We start from the raw sequence: 13629 nt of genomic DNA on the forward strand, positions 1-13629 counted from the left end.
AAAAAAGTTTAACATTTGTTTTGTGGTTTAACATAAGATCATTTTTTGTAAATGTTCCATGGGTGCTGGAAAAGAAGGTGAAATCTCTCAAATTACTCTTATAATTGCATTAGAATATTTAAATGATTAATTTGTGACAGTTAGTCTATCAAGGACAGAAATATATGTTGGACTCCCCTTGCATAGCTTCTGCCTTACATTATTTAGTATATAGAAGTTTGTAACAATTGTATGGGGCACCTGGGTGGCTCAGTCATTAAGCGTCTGCCTTTGGCTCAGGTCATGATCCCAGGGTCCTGGGATCGAGCCCCGCATCGGGCTCCCTGCTCGGCGGGGAGCCTGCTTCTCCTTCTCCCACTCCCCCTGCTTGTGTTGTCTCTCTCTCTGTCAAATAAATAAATAAAATCTTAAAAAAAAAAGTTTATAATAATTGTAAATTTATGGTGAAGTGTCCCATACAAAATGATCTTGATTCTGTTTGTTAATTGCATTACTTCTTTGTCTGATATTATTTCTGTGAAATCTGTTCTATTTCTCATTTGCATTCATTTTATAAACCTTTGACTATATTTTGGGTTTGAATATTTTAGATTGCTTTAAGTGTGATCCTTGAAAACTGCAATTAGTTGGACCCAATATGAGAGATCTTGCCTTTTAGTAGGGGAGTACTCTTCCACATACTTTTAGCCTTATGCCATCTTATGATTGCACATACTTTTAGCCTTGTGCCATATTATTGAATCGAACATCATTCTATGGTTTCTTTTTTATGCTTTCTTATTCTTTCCTTGTTCTTCTCTATGGCTTCTACAGTGTCTTTCTGCTTGACATGCAGATCACTACCTCAGATGACAGTGGGAGGGCATGTTGATACGCATAGCTCACAAACCCATTCCCACTTTGCCCGAGGCTAATCAACTGAGGGATGAAATTAGATAATATTAGGGCGAGGGTTGCCTACTGCATGCCCAGTGGTTCAACTAGCAGAGGTGCTCCCAGATTGTTAGGGATGACCTCTTCTCTGTTCCTAAGAATGATCATGAGAGCTGCCGTTTATTGTCTGCTTTCTCTATGCCTGGCACTTTGCTAGGCATTGTAATGCATTATCTCAATGAATACTCACAATGGCCCAGTGAATAAGCAGGCGCTGAGAGGTTGCCTAGGGTCACATAACTAGAGAGTGGCAGAGCCAGGACTTGGCCCACATGGTCTGGCCATAAGCCCTAAGCTCTTGACACTGCCTTCTCCTGATGCCCGCCTCCACTCTGCTGGTTATTATTTTCCTATTCCTCCCTTGCAGTTGGCACCTGTGTGTTCTCTGCCATTTATAACTTGTGGGTGGCCTCCATCAGACACTATATGAAGTCGGATGAATTGTGTTGACTCTTTCTTGTGACATTCTCTGTTCTTGGACCTCAAGGCGGTGCTGTGTTGGGCTTCTGAGGGCAAAGCAGACCAATACTGTCTCCCCTTTCTGAACCCTGTCCCTTGTAATCAGACCACGTGTCTGAGTCATCTCCTCAGGCCACTGGCCAGAGGGCCCTCGTCCATTACCCGATGGCTCTCGTGGTCTGCACTTGCAGTGGACACATAGCCTGGGCCAGCCCCGAGTTTCTAGAGCCGTGGCCCTCCTTGTCCTTGATGGCCTCATCTCAGCAGCCTCTTCCTGGAATTAGGTAGCGGAGAGGCTCTGTTTAGGCCCTGGTGTGGCTCAGCGCTCCTGCTTCTACCTCCAAGAGCCCCGCTTAGCTGCCCTGCTCTGTGCTTGCAGCCTGATGGCAATTTCTGTCCCCCCTCAGCCAATTGGGCTGCATTTCTCACGCTCATACAGAACAACTCTTGACATACCCCAGCAAGAGGGAGAGAACAGGAGGGGATGCCAACATGCTTTCTGTTCTCAGGACTGTGTGAGGGTTTACCAGGGGGGTGCCACAGTTTCGTGAAAAAGAAGGAAGCAAGATCCCATTCTGAGGCTTAGTGGGCCCATCATCCTGAGGGCAGCTGGGGCCCTACCTGCCCATCTGATCACCATGGACAGACCCTCCCCACATCCAGGTTGTAGTTTCAGTACTGCTTCCTCTGGGAAACCCAACCTGTCCCAGGGCTGGATTTGTTTATCGAAGGAGGAATAGTTACATAATTCCTGGAAAGTACAATATAGGAAAAAACGTCTGAAACCATTTCTTTTTCCCTTGGCAAAGTCCTCACTGTAGGTCTTTCCCTCAGGGAGAGGGAGTTATTCTCTGGGAGAGACTTCAGGTCAGTTTCTGATATTTCCTGCTGCTTTGTTGCCTCTGTTGCTAGAGACCTTGGATGCTGCTCCAGCAGATACTTGCCTCTAATGGCAAGAATCGGGTTTATTTTTGTAACGGTTCTCTCAAGTATCTGTGAAAGGTTTTATGCTGACTGGTTTCCTGGGACTGTTCAGGACTTTTCACTTGTGTGTGCCTCACTCCCTGTAGAGGTGCCCTCACATAACACTAGCCGGTGTTAATAACCGTGTACATGTGTCGTCCAGCTCCTTTGCATGCAAATTTTAGGGCCAGTTGGCCGCACTTTGGCCCACTGTTTCTCGTGAAACATAATTTAAAAAACACTGAGGGAAAAACTTACTTCATTTTAAAAATAAGACTGTCTGAAAAAGTTTCTTCCCAGTTACTTCAAAGCGTAAAAATAGCGGTGGGAAATAGGTCAATTATTTGCAGCTTAAATTGATCTGATGGTAACTCCTTGGTCATACCCAATTCAGATTGCAGTGATAATAAAAGCAGGCAAGAACTGTAAAGAATGGTTCCACCATTTATTTCCAAACAGCTTTATTGACTTAGAGGGTGTTTGGTTTTCACTACCTATAATTCCCTCCAGGAAATAGCTACATAAAATTAAGAATGTAATGGATTTTAAAAGGTTTAGAGCTGATTCTAAAAGTAACCATAGGCAGTGTGGAAAATCATGATCTCTCAAGGAAGAAAAAAATTAGGCATTCTGACAGTTCTGAATCGTAAGAAAACATTTAGACATTCTTGGTAAATTTACCCAGACTTGATATATGAAGGAAATTTCTAGAACCTGAGGCATTCCTTCAGACAAGCAAACCCTGCCATAGATTAAGTAAGCCTTTATTATCAACTATGGACTCTGAGGTTTAAAATAAAGGCAGCTTATTTCTGAATATAGAAGAAACAGACCTAAAAGGATTTTCAAAAAAGAAATGTTTACGCTGATGCCCAAAAGCCCCCAGAACAGCAAGGTGAGTGAGGGGCTCACACTCTGAGCCTGAGGGCAGCATGTGCCAGCCCTCTGCAAGATGGTGTGTTCTCAGAGCCTGGCATCGAATGATGGGTGGGCACTCTTGTTAGGTGATGGGCAAGACAGACACCCTTTCTGCTCTGGTGGAGCTCACAGTCCAGATCGGATCACTAGCAGTGAACAAGAAACTAAAAGTCAGCTGAGCATTATGAAGGGAAAGGCAAAGGAGCAGATAAAGGGGCCCTGACCCAGTCTGGGGACCAGGGAGGGTTTTCTGGAGCAAAGCCCTGAAGGATGAATAAGCTGGATGAAGAGGTGGGAGGTGAGCATGCCAGACAAAGACAACAGCTTGTGCAAGAGCCCCGAAGTAGGGAAAAACATGTTTGTTGGAAAAACTGGCTGGAGAGTAGAGAACGAGGGGGAAGGTATTGTGAGAAGCAGCTGGAGTGGAAGGGAGGGGTGAGATCGCCTGGGGCCCAGAGACTGTGAGTGGGGAGTTGAGGCCCCGATTCCCCCTAAGAGCAGTAGGGAGCCATGGAGGGCTTGAAGCAAGGGCATGGCCAGATTGGACTTGCATTTAACACATGCCGCCTTGCCTGCAGCATGTGAGTAGCTTCAAGGAGATCAGGCTGGAGGAGGGAAGACCAGGTTGGGGACCATGCAGAAGCCCATGCTGCATCACTGTAGTTCAGAAATGGCTAGAGGGGGAGGGAAAGAAAGCCTTTTAAACACAGTTCATTTTATTTTATTTCTTATTTTTATTTTTGAGAGAGAGAGAGCATGTACACGTGCAAGGAGGGGGAGGAAGGGCAGAGGGAGATCTTAAGCAGAGCATGTGCTGAACGTGGAGCCTGATGTGGAGCTTGATCCCAGGACCGTGAGATTGTGACCTGAGCCAAAATCAAGAGCCGGATGCTTAACGGACTGAGCCACCCAGGCGCCCCCAGAAACAGTTCACTTTAGAGCAGAGCCTTGGAAAGACATAAAACAGTTGTCAGCACATCCCTTACACCTGATGGAGACAAATGGCATTTCTCTGTGCTTTGACTTTTGAGAATCAACATGTGCATTTGAGCTGTGGCCTACTTATAGCAGAGGTGAAAGGGCAAGCCCAGTGTTCTCTCCATCTACCCACAGAAGGCAGGTGGGATTGGACTGTCTGATGCTAGTAGTACTTCTGCTCCCAGAACATGGATCAGAGTGGCCACCACCACCCCAGGACCAAGTCCACTGGCTCACAGTTTGGGGTGACCACATTGTTATCCAGCTGTCCCCAGGTTCGCCAGCATTAAGGGTAATCCTTTCCTTTAATGCCCAACTGAAAAATTTCCATTCCACATGCAGGAAATCCAGACTTTTTTGTTTTCAGTTCTCCGCCCCACGTGTTTCTAAGGATCCCCAAGGAATACTCACTTGTTCCACAGATCCATCCTGGTGGTTGCATGGTGCCTCAGCTGGCTGTCTGCTCCAAATCTCTGATCCCTCCTCCCAGCATCTCTGCCTTTCCTACCTAGTCCTTGCAGCTGGACCTATGTGGAGCCAGCCTCCTCCTTCCTCCCCTAGGGAACTACAGTTTAGGATGGATCAGGGGATGTCAGTGCCACAAAGAAAAGTTTAAGCTTGCATTCTGGAATGCCTGCTCCTGGAGCTCCTAGGCCATGCCCTTTCTCCTCTTTGCCTGATGGCCACATGCTTCAGGGCCGACCTGTTGCCCTCCGTTTCCTAGCCAAGCAGAGCCTTTGATCAAGTTACCCCTTCCTCATATTGAGGCATCCATCCTCTCTGAGGCCCAGCAGGCAGGGAAAAGCTGCCCTCTGACCCATCTCAGACATGCTTCTTAGTCAACAGAAGAATCGCAAAGACAACTACCATCCCAAATGAAGGAAACCTTTTCCATTATTTTGCAGAATGGACAGCTGCATATTGTCTTAAATCTCTCCCTTCCAGAAGAGAATTTTGCCTTTACTTTTATAGTCTGAAGATTTGTTACCTTAAAATTCACATTTCTCTGGGACTTCACAGTCGTGTTCCATTTTTACAAAAAGCCAGGGGATGTACTAAAACCCCCATTTTGTGAGTGAGAAATTTGACATATGACTTAGCCAATATCATATGCGAGGCGGGTACCAAGTGCAACTCAACATCTCATGCTCTGGCTGGGTCTCCACCCAGCCTTAACTCACGCACCCTCTGTCTAGTGCCCCTATCTCCTTGGTGAGAAACAGTGCAGGAGGAAAGCATGTAGGGGAGACATTTGCTCTGCTGCCCAGAGCTGAGCACCTTGTCACCTTTGTCCCTTCTGGGACACAGGGGGGACTTGCAGTCTGCATTTCTCTGCATCAAGAAGTTGTGTCTGATCCCCAAAAGGAAGTAAGAGCATAACCCACTTTGTGCAAGAGAAAGTGTGTTTTCAGATAAGAATCCGTGTACTCATCAGGATGACTGCTTTGCTTTGACCTTTCGTGTCCAGATTTCTAATCAGAATCTCACAGTAGTAATAATGACAACTCCTTGGTTATTCTCTCCCATGTGACCGGCACTGCACTGAGCACTTTATCAGAATTATCTCATTCAATCCTCCCAATGCTCCTTCCTCTGAGGGAGGCACTATTTTTAACATTTCACAGCTGCAGAAGCCAAACAGGACTCATGTTAAAGGTCTCACCACTTTGCGGTGCCACTTCCTAACAGTGAGCAGTGCCTAACCCAGTCTGACCCAGTGCCAGGCCAGAAACCTCAGAATGTGCTGCATTTCCCTGTAAAAGGCCTTCACCCTCTGAGGAAAGCCGGACAGTGGACTGAGAAAGAATGTCTCTGGAGACCCTCCTGTGTGGAGTGGAGGCTTGAGATGGGGGACTGAGGGCCACCCCCGCCCCTGGTCAGCGAGCCCTAAGTAGGACAGAGGTTGGGGGTGGGGGAAGGTCTAGTGAGTTTCTCCATCCTCAGGACTAACCTGGTGCCTTGTACGTCTCCTTGCTGGTTTGAAGGGAGAGTTAATACAATTGACACCAAGAATCTGAAAGATTCTGAGTGGTTGATAGCTTGTAAGATGGCCCCGGTGCTCTCTGACCCCCAATATTCCTGTCCTTATTTAATCCCTTCCCCTTGAGCATGGGCAGAACATGCTCACTTGTTCCTAACAAGTAGAATATGACAGAAATAATGGGACATCCATTCTGAGATCAGATTATTAAAAGACTGTGCCTTCAGTGTGAGGGGCTTGCGCTCTCTCACTCTGTCTCTTGGATCTCGTTCTGTCTTTTGGATTCTGGGGGAATCCAGCTGCCTTGTGTTTGTCAGTCCCCCCCTCAAGGGACTGAGGCCTGCCAGCCACCATGTGATTTTGGAAACAGAAACCACCTCAGTGGAATCTTCAGATAAGACCACAACCTCAGCCCATGGCTTGACTGAGAACTTGAGACTTCTTGAGCCAGGCACCCAGCTGAGATATCCTCAACTTCCTGACCCAGGGAAGCTGTGAAGTAATAATACATAAGTAAGCTACTAAATTTTGGGGGAAATCTGTCACATAGCAATGGATAACTAACACATCTCACAACCTTGATCACTACCCCACATTTATTACTTTGTTACCCCAACTGTAAAATGAGCACACAAAAGACTGTAAGATTGATCTCTAGAGCAGCAGGAAGTGCTAGGTCTGTCTCAGAAGCTAATTTTGAGGGGAGGAAATCCTGTAGGACAAGAGGGGGTGGTTGCCACTCTGAGAGCTAATGAATTCTTGCAGTTCTGTAAGGAAGAAGGGTGCCTGAGAAGGGCCTAGAAAGTTACCCTCAGAAAGGCTGTAGTTCCATACTCAAGTGTGTGTTGGGCTTTAGAGGATAATGTGTGCGGACTTTCAGAGGTCCAGGAATGGCTGCTCAGGAAACTGGAAGACGTCCATTCTGTGTGGCCACCCAGAAAGCTGTGCTGGGGAGGGGCCTTCAGTGCCCACTCATTCCCTTAGAAACTTTTTAGATGATAAAAGTAACATGTTGTTTGTTGTAAAACTCACACTAAAAAGAAGTCTGTGAAGTAAGAAGTGAAAATCCCGTTCTTCCTTGCCTACCCCCCAGAAGCAACCACAATTAACAGTTGGTGTGTTTGCGTCCAGACATTTTAATCCTCATATGCTAATGTATGTGCATGTGTGTATGTTGGGGGGGGAAGGATGCAAATAATATTGTGCTTTTTTAACCAAGATGGGGACATTTTATTCATTTTGTTTTGCACCTTACATTTTGTTCTGTGTAAAGAGTCACAAATGTTGTTTGGTGGCGGCACATATAGAACTTCTTCCTCTGTCCAGTGGCTCCGTGGCACTTGTGGCAGGCACTTGCGTGGTTCGCTGAGTTGGGCCTGGGCGCGTGCTGGTTCATTCAGCTGTGTACCGACTGACGGGCAGGCAGGTGGCTTCTGTGCTGTCCCGCCGACTGAAAGTGTGGTGGAGAACATCTTTACCAGTGTGTCTTTACTCACCTGTGGAGTATTTCCGGAACACTGAGTGCAAGAAGAGGAATTGCTGGATGGACTATCTGTGACTTCTCTCCTGTAGCTCCTGCGGGAATGCCCTCTGAAAGGTGGCAGTTCCACTTGGCCGAGAGTGCGAGCATGCCTGTCGGCTCCACTCTCATCAGCACTAGGTCCTACTGGCCCCTTTTTATTTATGAGAAAATGTCGGGTGAAAGGTGGCATTTTGTTTTAATACACATTTCTCTACCCGCCAATCCTTTGTGCTCTTGGCAGAGAAGCTGCTCCCTGGGCTCTCCTGCACCCGAGGTCAGGCAGCCAGGCCTGCTGGCCTCCCACCCAACTGCTCGGCCACCCTCTGCTCCCACCTCTGTGTCCTGAACAGCTACGTCTGTCCTTACTCTCTCTCCTGTGTCCCCAGCACGGCCCCCACGCTGTCCTGAGCAATGAAGAAGGGCTGCCTCGCTGTTGGGTCCCGCTGGAGAGGAGGCTGACAGAAATCCGTGCCCGCACACTTGTCTGGGGCTTGGTCAGCATTCTGGGCTCCAAGGAGGCTTTGTGCTGTTTCTTATTCTTTTCCCTCTTGGAGATGATGAGGGTGTTGGCCTCTGTCATCACATGGCTCCAGAAGGGAATTCTAATTCCATGCCTCTATATTACCCTTCCAGGCTCTGGACCACTGCGTCCCTAAGGGTCAGGGCAAATGTGGCTCATCCACCCTGCCCAAGGAGCTCTCTTCTCTTCTCGGGAGATGTCCCTCAGTCTCCAGAGGGTGCACATGCTGAAACGGGAGGAAGGAGCACCCCTTGACCAGCCCATAGAGCCAGATTTATCATGACCAGTGGTGAACAGGGGATGGGATAACCAGATGTCCTGTCCACCTGGGAGCCGCCACACGTGGAAGTGCTTTGCGAAGGCCGCAGAGAGGACAGGGGTTATCTGTGTCTGGGTTCTCCTGTGTGGGTGGACCTGCCCCAGGCTGCCCCATGTTAGGAGAGACGGGGATACTTGAATGTCTCGGTGATGGTTGGTACCAAGGCATTGTGTCCACAAGTGGCAGAATCCAAGATTAGGTCAGGGTCAGGCTTGCCTCTGGATCTGAGAGACACTATGTAAGGAAGCTCCAGGCCTGAAGGCATGGACATGGCAGACGGGGACCCAGCTACCAGATGATGCGGCCCAGGGCTTGGACCAGGCAGAATTGGCACACAGGGTGACACTGGGACTGCCAAAGGGTGGGGCTGAGTCAGTCAGTTGGAGGACAAGTGGAAGCAAGACGGGGACAGCCCAGCCTTTAGCCCTGGCCAAGCCCTGGTAAACAGCCCTGGCTTCCTGACATCTGGGGACCTACTGTCCATCCAGTTACTTCCGCGCACATGGGCTGGCAGGCTGGCTCACATAACTGCTGCTGTGGGCAGGAGGCCACCACGCTTCTCAGATGTGTAGGGGTTGATCACAGGGTGAGAAGGGGGCCTTGGTTGTTTCATTCTGCCCTTGCGGACAGTGATCCAATGCTGCAGAAGCAGGAGTGCAAATCCTGGCCTTTAGAGGCTAAAGCACAGGCTGCGTGTTCTCGGGCAAGTCACTTACATCTCCGAGCCCTGATTTCTATTCTGTCAAAGGGAGTATAACTAGAAGACCCACCTCATAGGTCTGTTACGAGATTTAAGGAGACACGCATGGTGCCTGGCACACAGACGGCACCCCATAGATGGTAGATGGCATGAGTGTAATCCAGAGCAAAATACTGCCAGGAAGACTCCAGCAGTGGGGACCTTGTTGCCACCTATTGAGACTATTGAGAAACTCGGTGAATCCAGGAAGGGCAGGAAGAGCCCATCTGGGCCTAGCCAGGTGTCCCATTTAGTGACCCAGCAGGGCCTGGAGGGTTGGGTGTGCTTTGTGGGGTAGAGCAGGAGTGGGGCGGTGGGGGTGGGGGGGAGGTGCTGAGGAATAGACACCATCTAACGGGTCGTGGGACAGAATCCACCCAGCCAGCAAAATGCGGTCTCTGAGAGGAGGGGAATGAACAGCTGCTGAAGTACAGTGTAGACACCTTCTTGGATATAGATCCAGGCTGAGACTCCTCCTAGGAACCTGGGAACCACCCCCACCTGCCCCCCACAGCACTGAACTCCAGCAGCAGTGTTCATTCCAACCAGAGTTGATAGGATTGAAGTGGACACCTGGCCCGAGTGGGCCAGCCGGAGCCTCTGGCCGGGAGTGAGCACTGGAAGGGAGGGTGCTTGTAAGTCTTTGTTGGCACTGAGACCAGGAGGACATGTGAGCTCAGGAATTCCATGCTGGGAAAAGCAGATGGATGCACAATGAGAAACAGAGAGACCTGCAAGCGAGGGAAAAGGAAAAGAAGGGGGAAAATCTGGGAAAGCTCCTGCCTTGCCTCGTGAAGGCTTTCCAGGCAATTTCTGGGTCCTGGCCCTCGTGAGGCCCAGCTGCGTCCCTGCTCATGGACTCTGGGAGATACCTCGTGTCCTTATGTAACCAGCTTATTAAATGAGCTGGACTCAGTCAGGTGTAAGAAGAAACCAACTTAATTTTTTCCCCGGTGTCCTTTCCAGCCTACCCTGTGGACTAGCTCTTCTCCCAGTCGATGCTGAAAGCTTAGCAAGGCTTTTTGTCTTTCTGCCGTTAGGCATGAAAAAGCTGCATCTGTTCTAACCACCCGGTTACTGCAGACAGCCCGGCGTAGCAATCAGAGGTCTGGACTTGTGAAGCCCGACCAGACTCAGAGGCCTGGGGTGAGGGAGGGCCCACAGTCAGCGCTGTCACTGGACCCTGCAGCCCTCCTGCCTCCTGCATGCCCACCAAGGTTTGTCAGCCTTGGGGTTGGACCAGGGGAGAGGAAAAAAGGGGGGGGTCAAGGCCCATCTTATGTGGCCCATCCAGTCGTCATTCAGAGCTCGTGCCCTGTCAGTATACCAGATGCTCAGGCACCTGTGCTTTTCGGTGGCGGCTGCTGCTGGACAGGTTCCCTTCTGGGCACCTTGGACTCAGCCGCTGTGATGGTGATACTCCACCTCCACCTCACCACTTATGGCTCCTTCCTTGGCTCCTGGGCCCCCCTGCGCCGCCCTCCACACCCCCCCCCCAGGCTGCCCTCCGCTTCCTAGGAGGCCATATCCTTGCCTCCGTGGTGTCCCTCTGTGGGCCTGGCATCTGCTCCGGTCTGCTCTCATTTCTCTCTGCCACAGACCTGGGGACTCGAGCCATGAATCTGCTGATAGTGCCAGTGCTGGCCCTTGCCACTCCTTTGGAACAGTCCCTCGAAGTCCCTCTCCCTTGATTTAGGATGAGGGAGAGCACCCACCTGTCCTGTGGTGGTGGTGGCCAGGGAGCATATCATAAGGACCCCTCATTCCCCCCTACCCCGGCATATTTTTTCTGCACTTCTTACACAGGCTACAGATGGGCAGTCCTCTAATGTAGAATCCGTTTGGGGCCACCCTCCCATAGGGATGGTCCTGCACCCTGCTCTAGAATATGGGACACTTGGCAGCTTTTATTTTGCCCTTAGCTTTGGTGTCTCAGATAAAACCGAGGCAGAAAGAGTGCTTTGTTAACATTTTGCTACACTTAAGACATCCCCTTTTTGTTTATTCCAGTTGTCTGCTTTTGTCTTGCTATAACCCAGTCTTTACAAGATTGCATATAACAGACGAAGTGGTCTCCGGAGATTAGGGAGGACCTTGGAGCTCCCAAAAGGCATCTGTAGATTACGAGCATCCTAGACTCCCATGACCATTGTTTTCAGTAGTTCAAAGGTGTCTTTTTCAGTCTTGCTCAAATTGGCAAGATTTGGGGGATGGGGTCCTGCTCAGTGTCACTTGCTTGGAGAACATCACTGTCTTCCTGCCTTGTTGCCCACATAAGCCCAGCAGGTCAGTGGCCCCCAGCGACCAAGGTTTTGGCCCAAACTGGAATGTGGGGGCTTGCCTGGGGTAGGAGAAAGTCTGGGTTTCTCTGACTTCCTTGAGGTCTGTGGGTGCATTCACCATGGAGACCTTAGTGACAGTAGCACTCCTATGACTGCAGGCCTTAAAAGGCCCCTGGCTGGGATGGGAGAGAAGGGAGTGGTGTTGGTCTGAGTTGAGCAGACTTCAGGGTGCCAGTGGAGCCACACACCAGACACTAAGGCGCATTGCACTTGAGCCCCCCGCCCCCCTCCATTCTCTTCTTGGATGCTGTTGGTCAAACCCCCATTTTACACCAAGGAGAGCTAGTTCCACACGTCTGATGGGTTTATTCCTTCTTCTCCTTCCATATAGCCGGGGTGTGGTTTAATTCAGGTTCGGGTTTTGGGGTGGGGGTTGGGAGAAACAGCTGGTATCATGGCCTGCTTTTGTTTGGGTCCCAACTAGTTTAGAAAAAGCGTTGCTCCACATTGTCCAGCATGGCTTTCCAGAACTCTTTGCTTTGGGTTTGGATCCAAGACCAGTGACCAGTAAGGCGGGATGGACCCTGTTTTCCTTTATTATCAATCCTTATGTCCTGGACACAGCACTCAAGGTGTGTCAGGAGGCCTGGCTGTGATGTGGGCCAAGGTCGAGATATTCTCACCAAATAGCACACAACAGCTGATGACCCCAACAACCAACTAGAGGTTTGGTAGAAGGAAGTTGAGAACTCTTACTTAGTGCCTGACACCCAGCACCTTCTGGATTAACTGCTGCTAGAGCATTCTTACCAGCAATCTGACTGTGAGCCTCATTTTCTCCTCTCCTGTGAAGTGAGAACAGTCCCTTCTTCACAGGGCTGCTGTGAAGGTTACATAAGAAAACAGGAAGTCCAATTCCAAGCACACAGTAGGGCTGTAATAAACATCTGTCTCTCCCCAACTGCATCTTTGCTAAAAACAGCTCTCATGTGGCAGTATTACTTGGCCACTGAGAACAGGAATTGCTGGGTCCAAAGGTATAAGTGTTTTTCAGTTTTGATGCATACATATATCCATATTTGGTACCCACATTGCCAAGTTGCTCTTCAAATATATTGAATCAATTTGTACTTGCATACACAGAGTACCTATTTCTCCACTTGTCAACATGGAGATTTTTTTCATCTTTACCAATCTGATAGGCACCACGTGATGGTTTGTGCTTGGTTTAATGTCCCTCTCTGGTTATTACTGAGGTTGGTACCTTTTCTTGTTTACTGGCCATTTGTGTTCTAATGAGTTTGTATACTTTACAAAGTTTTCTATCACAGCATTTGTATCTTTCTTCTTAATTTGAGAGTTCTTAGATAGCGTGAATATTAATCCCATATTTTTCTTGTTTGATATTTGCCTTCAGTCTCAGTCATGTTTTATTTTTCAGAGGGCAGAAGATTTGGGGTTTTCTTTAGTCATATCCCTTAGTCTTTTCCTTTTTGGTTTTGGGGTTTTCCTGTTATGCCTAGAGATGACTTCCCAGCCCGCAGATTTGTTTTTCTGGCAGCTAGTATGGAAGTTGGATTGGAATGAGGGAGACAGAGGCGCAGGGCTCCTGGTCTTTGGGGAACCTGTTGTAGTAGTTGAGGGGAGAGGAGACACAAAGGCAGAGAAGAGGGCTTCCGTGGACGGATGGATGGATTGGCCTTGGCAAGGCAGCGGGAAAAGTCCTTGTTTTTGACCTGAGCAATTGACAAATGGTGCCTTTTGTTGAAGTGGGACCAGACCTGGGGGAAGGCGTTTCAGGGGTTGGTTGCACTGTCTAGGAGGTGCTTCTAGGACGTTCAGTGGAGACATTGAGGACATGGCTGGATGTAAGGAGGTGAAGCCCCAGAGAGCCTTCAGGGTGCTGTTTTGGGACTCCTGATGGTGTAGGTGGAAACCAAAGATAGGGAGAGTGTGATTTAAGTGATTTTGGTGTATGTCCCTGATGCTGACTCTATTCCTGGTTTTACTCAAAA

At 49.1% G+C, this 13629-nt stretch overlaps 1 protein-coding gene across 1 annotated transcript in view; it reads left to right on the plus strand.

The window, feature by feature from the left end:
- RALGPS1 (Ral GEF with PH domain and SH3 binding motif 1) overlaps positions 1-13629 on the plus strand; it is a 247969-nt gene that overhangs the window by 98889 nt on the left and 135451 nt on the right. The window lies entirely within an intron of this gene.

The sequence above is a fragment of the Eumetopias jubatus genome, unplaced genomic scaffold (assembly GCF_037043125.1).
Source record: "Eumetopias jubatus isolate StellerSeaLion01/CBP00866 unplaced genomic scaffold, mEumJub1_p1.0 scaffold_15, whole genome shotgun sequence".
Taxonomy (NCBI): domain Eukaryota; kingdom Metazoa; phylum Chordata; class Mammalia; order Carnivora; family Otariidae; genus Eumetopias; species Eumetopias jubatus.